General features: G+C 38.3%; 1 protein-coding gene across 2 annotated transcripts in view; it reads left to right on the top strand.

The window, feature by feature from the left end:
* Window positions 1-5,986: 5,986 nt before the first annotated feature.
* Window positions 5,987-10,201, top strand: part of camkk1a (calcium/calmodulin-dependent protein kinase kinase 1, alpha a) — a 168,450-nt gene continuing 164,235 nt past the window's right edge. Inside the window, exon 1 of one of the 2 annotated variants that reach the window (XM_074671644.1) lies at window positions 5,987-6,525. The gene's annotated coding sequence lies outside the window, so the exon portion shown is untranslated. The remainder of the gene's footprint in view (window positions 6,526-10,201) is intronic. The other variant, XM_074671645.1, reaches the window with a different exon arrangement.

Below are 10,201 nucleotides of genomic sequence, written 5' to 3' on the forward strand. Positions count from 1 at the left end.
TAAGCAACTTTTAAATTTTGCATTTCTGTACAAAGACTGAATTCTGATACAACAGACTGTGCTATGGTTCGGCGCTGGCTGTCTGTTAGGATTGTGACCTCCAACAAAACAACTATGTCTCAGGTCCCTGAATTAGCTGCCACTTGTTATGATAAAAAGGTAACTTAAATTGTTCACAGGAGTGAAATATTTGAATGATGCTCAGAATGATAGTTGTTAGAGTTAATAGTAAAGAAAGAGAGGTTAAATGTTATTAACCTCCAGCACACAGTGGTGACCACAGTGGAAAGCTGTCAAAAAGTCATTTTCTCCTAAATACAGTGGTCTCTATGGTGGAACTGCATATTAGCCTGTGTCCAGATTTTTTCCTGAAGTGTTTCTATTCTTTTTTAGGACATGAAAAAAAACAGTACCATTTTTTTCAATATTTGATATTTTGAGAAAGTTACAGACATGCATCAGAGGGTTAAAACGCTTCTCCACTATAAAACAAAGAATCAAAAAAAGAATCCCGCACAATGGCCCAACCTCCAGAATGAGGAACTTTAATGCTTTAATGCTCACTCATAGACCTTTTTCAAGAAAATGTTTGTGCCAACAAAAGAAGCCATCTTGAAAAGGAGTTGCTGTGAAGCTCCAACCAATCGCTTCTCTGCAGGTTCATGAGCAAAACGCTGCAGCACTAAAGTTCTTCTTTCTGCAAGTTGGGCAGTGTACAAGAACTTTTTTTTTTCTATTTTTCCAACTTTTTTTTTCTTCTATTTTTTTTTTTATCTTCACTGTCTCTTTTTAATGCACCTTAGTTGCATCAGATGCATTAGATGTTACTTAGAAGTAGATGTTTGAAAATTTTTGCTGTTCCTAGTTATAAAACATTTAGATTTTAAATGTGTGGGTTTTTTTTTATTTTTATTTATCTTTTTTGCAAAGCGCGAAAAAAATAGTTACTCATGGATTTACAAAAAAAATAGAGAAAAAAACAAACACAAAAATTTAAATCATGAACATGAAGTTCAAACTGTTTTGTGTTTAATACTGAAAACAAAAAACAAACAAACAAAAAACCTCTAAATATTTTTTGTGCTGTAAGAGGAATAAAAGCACTCAAGTAAAATGTCTTGATACAGGCTGCCATCCTTCATGAATCAGAGGGTTCAACTTTGTGCACCCATATTCTGATCAATCATAAGCATGTCATGGCACCTCCTGGACAACCCAAAGTCTGGACAGTTCAGATAAGAAGAACAAGGACACCCGCAGTGCGGGTGATTTTCAGGGTCTCATTGGAGGATAACGTGTGCACAAAAAAATTCAGCAAGTAATCAGGAGGAAGGAAAAACTCAAGTTTTACCATAGTGAGTCACTGAGGGATGTCATCACAAAAATAGTGTGTGCATAAAATTCTATGGAACTGTAGCCACAGGTACACACAAGGTAGTGTAGTGCAAAGTTTAGCAGAAAAAACTTGATCTGAAGCAATTCACGACAAAGTCACCAAATATTTGCATGTGGCCCAGCTTTTAGCAATGCTGTTGCTTCTTTGTAAATCAAAGACCAAGAGCTGGTGTGCTCATCTCAAAAAGGCCCTCCAAAGCACTCAGTGCTGAATGAGGACATCTCAAACTGTCACTATCTACATGTTGTAAGAGCAGCCTGTGGCAACTGTTCCTTCCTCCATTCTTTAGTGCCTGAACACACCAACAGACTGACACCACACTAAGTATTTATTTCATTATTACAGATAAATATTACTATTTCTTTCTCTAACACCAGATCCCAGTCTTTGGAGAGGTTGGTTTCTTCAGACTAAAGGAGGACAGAGCTGCTCTGCTCTGAACCTTGTTTTATTCAGACACTGAATGGCGTGATTCAGATCTGCATGTGTTACTCACGCTGCTGCTGACATGAAACCCATCTTCTCATTGGTCATCTCCTGAGCACAGCGTGAATGATTTGGTTATAATGTGGTGTGTGGTACTATAAATGATAGAGTGTCCTCAGTAATCACACAGAGTGCAGCATGTCCTCTGAGTGATCTGCTGTCATACAGGTGGGAGAAGGTCTCATTACGTGGAAAGATGAGAGCACACAGGGAGGGGATATGTTAAGTGTTTTATTTATAAATACATGAAGTAGCTGTTTACGTATGTTGGTAATCATGAGCCATACAGAACACACTCCACAGGAAACGGTAATAAATGTTCTCATCACAGCTGGCAGGATTTTTCTATTCCATAAGAAAAGAAACAAGAACCCAGGACAGTCAACGGTTTGAATTTCACAACAACAACAAAGTGTTTTTGCAGATACTGTTCCAGATGTTGTTAAACAGATAAAGGTGAATGTTACGCAAAGCATGTGTCAGATAGTGAGTGTGTTATATACAGCCATAGACGTGTGCTTTTTCTTTTGGAAGTGGTGATAGCAGAGGGAAGAAGTGGGGTTTTCCAAAAGGGACCCAGCAAAAAAATTTGGAAACCACTGGCCTAAAATGCTGAATTTTTGAGAGGCTTTATGCAAGAAAATAATCCATATTCATATCTAGGATTTTCATCGAACCAACATATTTCCTGAGCACCTTCACTCACTGTGGTAAGGATGAGCCTATAACTGGTGTGAGACAAGAACCAGCTCCAGTACCCAGACTAATGTCAAAAAAGGCTCTTTATCTACCTTATACACACTCCACATCACTTTATCCATAACTGTAACTTCAACATCACATTGTATATATGTCATGAATGTAAATTCATTTAAGTATATTTATTTTGAATAAATGTTATTGTACTGTATTTTATTTTGACAAATTTAGAATGTTATGTTTAATTGCTTATACTTAAAAAAATATATATTTTAGTTAACTCTATTTTCACTTTGTACATTAGGGAAGAGGATTAGGGCCACCAATTTTAAAAAGATATATATTCTGAAACTATGATCAAATTCTGAGATAAAAGTCAGAATTCTTACTTTTTTCCCTCTGAAATCTGACTTAAGAATTCTAAAAAAAAACAAACAAAAAAAAAAAAAAACAGAAAAAAATATAACTGAAAAAAAAGAAGACATTTTTCTTTATTCTTTCTTTTTTTCCCCAGCGGGCTTAATCCTCCTCCATCATAAATATTTCAATTCTGTGATGCTGCAAAAAGTTTTTTTTTTATTTCCTCTGGATGTCAATAAAATGTTATTTTTTCCTTTTCTTTTCTTGTCTTATTTTCCCTTATCTTAGTTAAATTCAAGGCAAGGTTTTAACACAGCCACACTGGAAAAAAAAAGGCAAGAGAAGAAGCAACATGAAATCTCTTTAAAGAACTCTTAGGTAGAACTCAGAGGTAATCAACATGACGTGGATTTGAAGACACAGACCTCTGAAAACTGACTAGACCAGACAAACAGGCAGAGGACAAAGGGAGACATAGACTATTTATATACCAAGTAATGGGCAACAGGTGGAAACATGAGGGCAGGGACAACAATCACAAAGGCAGGAAACATCACAGCTAAACTAAATAGAAAGAAATTTACACTGATAATAACACATGGCAGCTTGAAAGGAAAACTGATCTTTTTATTTGGGTCTATTGTTCCTAGATCAAGGTAACTTTTAACAGGATGCAGATTGATGAGGTAATGTACTGATTTGTATGTGAAATTATTAACGGTGATGTAACAACAAAACTTTTTAAACTTTGGTTTAGAACCATGAGTCTCCCAACAACAAAAGATCATTAAGCCTTCTTCTGTTACATTACCTCCCATGGCCAGAGAGTCAGCATCCCCCTTGCATGATGAACTAGAGTCCCAGTCAGTGTCTGGACAAATACATTATGCTCACTGTAACTGCAGTGTGACTCTCATAGTATCACTCAGTGTGGTACATTTGGCTGTAATTTTATCTAGAAAACATAATACAGATGTCGGAAAGCTGTCCAGTTTAACAGGTGTACAACCATCAACTCAAGAAACAACCAGGTCAAGCATGTGGATGTTTACCTGTCCGAGGACTGAAGGCTGGTTTTACTAGCTTTGTTGGTGTTAGTTACAACCAGTAACACTATTGTTTCATGCCAGTTGTATTTTTGAACAAGATTTAATGACACAACTGCTACATGTGCTTACACTTTTTTTTTCTTTTAAAATGTGGGAAAGCAAGACTTAGATATTTTTTTTCAATCAGAAAATCAGGAAAAATTCAATTTTCATTCATCTTTTTTTCCTAATAATTTACTGCTTTGCAATTGTGTTACACTGCACAAAGACATAATCAAGTTACATCAGCCAATAGCCATGGTTGTCCTGCATCATAGAGGTGCTAGACTTCACTTTACAGAGAAAAATGAGACCACAGTGAGTAAAAATGTGACAGAAGCAAAAAATGCTCAGAAACTGCTTAGGATCCTGAGCGTTGAAATGAAACTTGGATAATTATGCTCCTGTCAGGAGAAATAAGGTGCATTGGTAGACATAGTTATCCAAACTAATGCAGGTCTAAAGACACAAAATGACCCGTACATACATTTATTTCACAAGCATACAAGTCCCAGAATTAAGCAAATTAACCAAAAAATAATGACAAGAGGGTATGGTGGCTGTTACACACCCATAAAAAACCACTCTGAACTTATTTACCCACAGACTGAGATTGTGCTCATATTGGACTGTTTTCTGAGGCTTTCATAAATGGCTTTTTTTTTTTGAACACAGGAATTTAAATGAGGTATGTAGAAATAAACACTCTTTTGGCTGATAACCTCATATTACTTATCGGGTCATGACTGCGGACTGAGACAACTCACAGTGCCTTTGAATCAGATGTCTCTCATTTCTCTCCCAGAGCTTTTCAGGAGAAGTTAATCATTCCTATGAAATAAATTATAACCACATTCCCTCCTGAGTGTTCTTCCTTTTCATCATGCTTATAAATAAAACCTGACCTAACTAATACCAAGAGATTGCATTTTAATGTATCTGGATGTGAAGTTGATTACTTATGTTGAGCGATCATTCCTCAGGGGAAATAAAGGTGAGGGTTCTCTGAGCAGATTGATTTTGATATCTTTGGTTGATTAATGTATTTCCTACTCCGTGCTCAGCTGAATACGCGGAGTCATTTATTAGACTGTTACCCTCTGAAGTCAGAAATGACTGCTCTGCTTATGTTCACTAATTACTGAGTCCTGTTTTCATAGAAGCCCATTTCCGCCAGTTTAAAAAAAAGAAATTAAGAGATATTTTATAATAATAAGATAAAAAGTCAAAATTATGATATAATAAAGTCATAAATGAGAGTTTAAAAGGTCAAAATTATGAGATAAAAAGTCACAACAATGAGAAAAAAAAAGTCAAAATGATGAGATAATAAAGTCATAATTGAGAGTTTAAAAAGTGGAAATTATGAGATAAAAAGTCATAATCATGAGATAAAAAGTCAAAATTAATAATGCAATGTAATGTGTGTGGTTCTCAGACACCAGACACAACGATTTATCGCAATAATATCCATCTATCCATTTGGTAGAAAAATTATCTTGTTGAGGATTACATATTGTTCACATGGTAGACTACAACGCAAGCAAGAGCATAAAAGTCTCATAATTTTGATTTTTCTATCTCATAATTATGACTTTATTATCTTAATAATTTGACGTTTTATCTCATAATTGTGGATTTTTATCTCTTAATTTTTATTATATTTTTATGTCATTACTATGACTTTTTGGTTATTATTATTATTTTTTTACCGGCGGAAATAGGCTTCCATATCTGAATATTTTTCTGAGGGAATAAAAAACATGCAGAAATGACCAGCAGGGGCGCTAACTCCCCCAATGCTCGCCATAGTGACAGATAGAGTCCCGGTTCAAAAAAGGAGCTAGTTAGCTAATGCCACATGTGGCACCCGGAAATTTTGGACGTTTTTGTCCTGTATGAAATGTGATGTTAGTAGGATGTTGTGACTCTTTCGGTTGAGAAAGTGTTGTCTGCACCGGAACAGACATAAGTGGTCTTGCTGCAGGAACAGGGCGGGTCTTAGGACCCGTGGCTTCACGTCTTGAGGAAAAATAAAAGTTGGGGTTAACCGTGTGCTGTCGACGCCGTCAGACCAGCCTCAAAGTGTGTGAGAGTGCTGCTGGTGCACGGTGCGGTGTGTGAGAGTGTGCGCGCGCGCTGCAGCGGTGCTACAACAGCCGGCTGATCTGCAGGGCTGCACGCGCGCTCAAGCCGCTGTGGCTCGCGGGCTGGTGTGGGCTGGTCCGTCCGTGTTTTCCGGAAGAGAGGGTGTGAAACATGGGACACATCTGAGGTCAGCAGCTGATCCCACTGCCTGCCACACACGTAGCTCCGCAGCTGTGTGTGCCTCTGTGTGTGTGTGAGAGTGTGTTTACTGATGCCCGTATGTGAGCGTGTGTCCGTAATCTGCTGCGGACGGAATCAAACAGACTCCGTGCGTCTGAGCGGGACGCCTCTGGATCCCGTCACCAGGAACGCTTCAAGGAGCTGGAACACAGCCGCGCGGTAATTCTGGTGAGTGAAACTTTTACGATCAGCTCGTTATGGCCGCAGTGATGTTCCTGTGTGTCTGCATGGGGAAGTACTGCTCAGTGTGCTCTCGTGCAATGCAGCTGTATTACCCTGCACGTGTTTTATTGTTGTTTCGGTTATCGACTCCTCTGCAGCATTCTTACATTTCGACCACTTTACCCGTATCGGCGTGCGCACAATGCACTGTGAAATAAGGCATGCATGCACGCCAATAACAAACCATTGAGCTGTGTTATGCACCTGCCGTGAAATGCTGGTGTCTCACACCTCACACAGGACTTCATTAAACGCAGAGCTTTAAAACTGGGTCGCCTGGAGAGGTCCTGACCTAAGTGTCCCCCTGACAAATTGAGGATTTAATTTCAGTTTAATCTCAAGGAATTAGCGCAGTGACACAGAGGAAGGATGTCAGTCTGATCCCAAATCTCCCCTGTTATACAAAAAGGAGATGGGAACAGGGTCTGAGGCTGAAATAATTCATTGATTGACAATTGGCACATCGTGATTATTGATCTGACATGTAAGCATTGGAGATCAATGAGCAACTGTTGTTTGTTTTCTGGTTGCATCTCTTCAATTTAAAGCCCCTTCCTTGTATTTTGAATATAACAGAGTGATTCTATAATTAGAGGTAAATTTCATGTCCATGGGATAGACTTATCAATTTTACTAAATATTAATTTCAAGCAATGACTAATTTTACAGTGGGTCATTTGGGTGATATTTTACTTTTATTTAATACAGAAAGTGAACAGGTTTCATCTTTTATTTAGCTAAAAATGCAAATCATGTGTTGAAATTTGCGTTTTTTGTGCTGTCCGATTTCTCAAATGACAAGTTTGCTTTTCAAAATTAACACTAGAATATGTTTGTGTTTATTCTTTTAAGTATTATTTGTTCAAAAATAATTATTAAAACAGGAGAAAAGTGACCTTTAGGGTATTTAAATGATTGTTTTAGATGAAATAATTCACTTTGTGTGTGTCCGAGAAATCTGCGTCAACCGTGTTACCCAGTGAAAAAAGGCCTATAGATCAGCTATGGTTTGCTCCAAAGTCACATGACCCCAATCATTTGAGGTCACATCCTTTTTTGGCAGGAACCATGAAGAAAGTGTTGCATATTTTAACTTCTCCTAATCAATATTTCATCAGAATGATTGTCTGTACATGGGGCACCTTAATTGTACATCAACTGTGTAACCAACATTTTCTGGTGTTCTTACTGTAGATGTTATAAAAACCAACCTGTGAAGAAAATGAGCAGAAATATGAGGTGATGGAAGTCAGGTGGTGGCATGTTCAAGGTTTGCAGTCAGCACAAGAGCCAAAAAATGGAGAAAATGTCAACCATGATACGATGTGTTGTCAGCTGTGGTACATGTGATTTTTGTGCCATAATTCTTTTAAATTGTGGCTTAACTGTGATATAAATGATGAGGGACGTTTCTAGGGAGCATAGTCTAGCATAGAAACATTGTATAACTCTAAATTCATTATAATATGGATATATGTTGAGAAATAGTCACAACTTTTGCCCATGACACAGTTGAAAAAAATTAACCTCCATTTTTTTATTACTTAAATATTTTAGAATTCATCAGAGCTTAAGCTTGCCAACTAATAGATTTAGTACAGTCCAGGTATATACTTTGCAATCAAATAGAATATGAATTAAAAAATCACATATTTTTTCACATTTTTGTATCCCTGAAGCAGAGTCCTGCACTGGGTCGGCAAAAACAGCTGATTTGCGGGTGGTTTTTAAAAACTTTTTTTTTTCCCAGGTTCAGATCTGGGTGAAAAAAATAACATGCGGGTCGGGTCGCGGGTTTTAGTTTGACACATCAAAATTAATATAAAATAATAATAAATACAATAAAATAAAAACGTAAGTTGTAAGCTGGTTGTAAGGCTGTGACCATAAAGACTGTAAAAAAAACATGGGGATATTCTGGCTTCAAATCTGTAACATGGTGGGAGGCTGAGCCACGCTATCCAGTTCTTCTAATACATCCATGGTTGTGACTGATCACGGCTCGTACCCGCTGAGCGGCGCTTAAGTCTGGACAGATAGTAAGTCTACCATTACACATGTAAAGGTCCTTTTAAGAGATTAAAAGTTTAAAAGCATTAAACATAAAAAACGAGTGATTTTACAGTTGTATGTGAGAAGATCACAGAGGGTTGATGATGGAGCTGAAGTCAGGCTTTTATTGGAAGAGTTGCTTCATTCAGGTGCGTTGCTTACTCACTGGCATCTGAACTATGGCGATATACCGTTCAATTTTCAGACAATATGACCCAGAATGATTTCTTTAAATAAGGTTAAGAGTCGGGCTGCGGGTCGTGTTTCAACGGGTTGGATTGGGTTGCGATACTAATCGGGCTAATGCGCGGGTTTGCGGTTCGGGTGCGGGTTTGTACGTCCCCGGGTTGGGGCGGGGCGGATCTTGAAAATTGGACCTGTGCAGGACTCTGCCCTGAAGTGTTCCCCTAATCATAGAATCACTCAGTGTCTCCAGGGTTTGGACAAACTGTTTGACAAAATAAGCAACTGACATATGTCCTCCTCAAGCTATTTTCCAATACCAGGCTGAAAATCAATAAGTAAATAGACCTTTGGTGTAATGATGACCTGTCTATGGAAACACCACAGCCACAGCAGTGGATCTATAATTGCGATTTTAAGCCATTATTATAGTGTTATAGTATGCTGTGTGATCCACTGTAGTTTTTCTCTCTTGCTGCTCATCAGTGACTTTGCATCAAATGAACCAAAGCCACAGCTTCATGTCTGACTGAAGTGGTGCTCATTTCCCCGAGCTGACAGGATGTTTAATCCCTCTTTCATGATGCGTGGGGCTGAATTGTTCCTTTGATTTGTTGAAGAATGACTTCAAAATGAATTCAATCTGTACAGTGCTGCTGCACCTTGAAACTCAGCATGGGCCTGACTGATGCTCAGCAGATCCCTGCTGTAGAGTCTGCACGGTGTCTGCCCAGCAGACAGAAAACCACTCTCACTCTTTGGTTGGGTGACTCTGACAGTTTGGTGATTTAAATATTCTCGGGTCGATGTTTAAACGAGCTCTGCTGGGTTGGCTGGAGGCTGACTCTCAAATGTGCTGATGTGTTTGTGTGTTTTATTGCTGAGCAATTCAACTTCCTTATTGTGGGTTTGCAGTTTGTTTCGCATGCAACGGTGTAAGCAATGAATAGCAGAGGTGTGCCATGATGCATATCATGAAAAGCTTGTATTGGGCTGAATATGGTATCCAGTTTTTACAACATGTGGGTGTCTAGCATTGTGTCCTGTTGTGCAGTTGAATCCTGCTGGAAAATTGTTTGGCTGGTTGTATGAAAGGGAAACAGAATGTAAAGAATGTGTGTGGAAGTGGACGGTTTTCACATTCTTCAGTTTATATCACCCATGAAGCACTTTGGAAAGCTGATCTAATACAGAGTCTAGAATCTAAAAGGTCCAGATAAAAGTCCTGAAAGGGTTGCCAGCACTGAGGAGAATGGAAGAAACAACAAACTACTGAATACCAAAATCATCTTCTTTTTCCTTTATCAGCAGTGACATTAATACAAGTCAACATACAGCTTCATTTAAAACAACGGTGTTGTGGAAGAACAATGCTCTGCTAGCAAAA

This window comes from Halichoeres trimaculatus, unplaced genomic scaffold (genome assembly GCF_033239565.1).
Source record: "Halichoeres trimaculatus isolate MK-OKI-2021-1 unplaced genomic scaffold, fHalTri1.1 fHalTri1_scaffold_6, whole genome shotgun sequence".
NCBI lineage: Eukaryota > Metazoa > Chordata > Actinopteri > Labriformes > Labridae > Halichoeres > Halichoeres trimaculatus.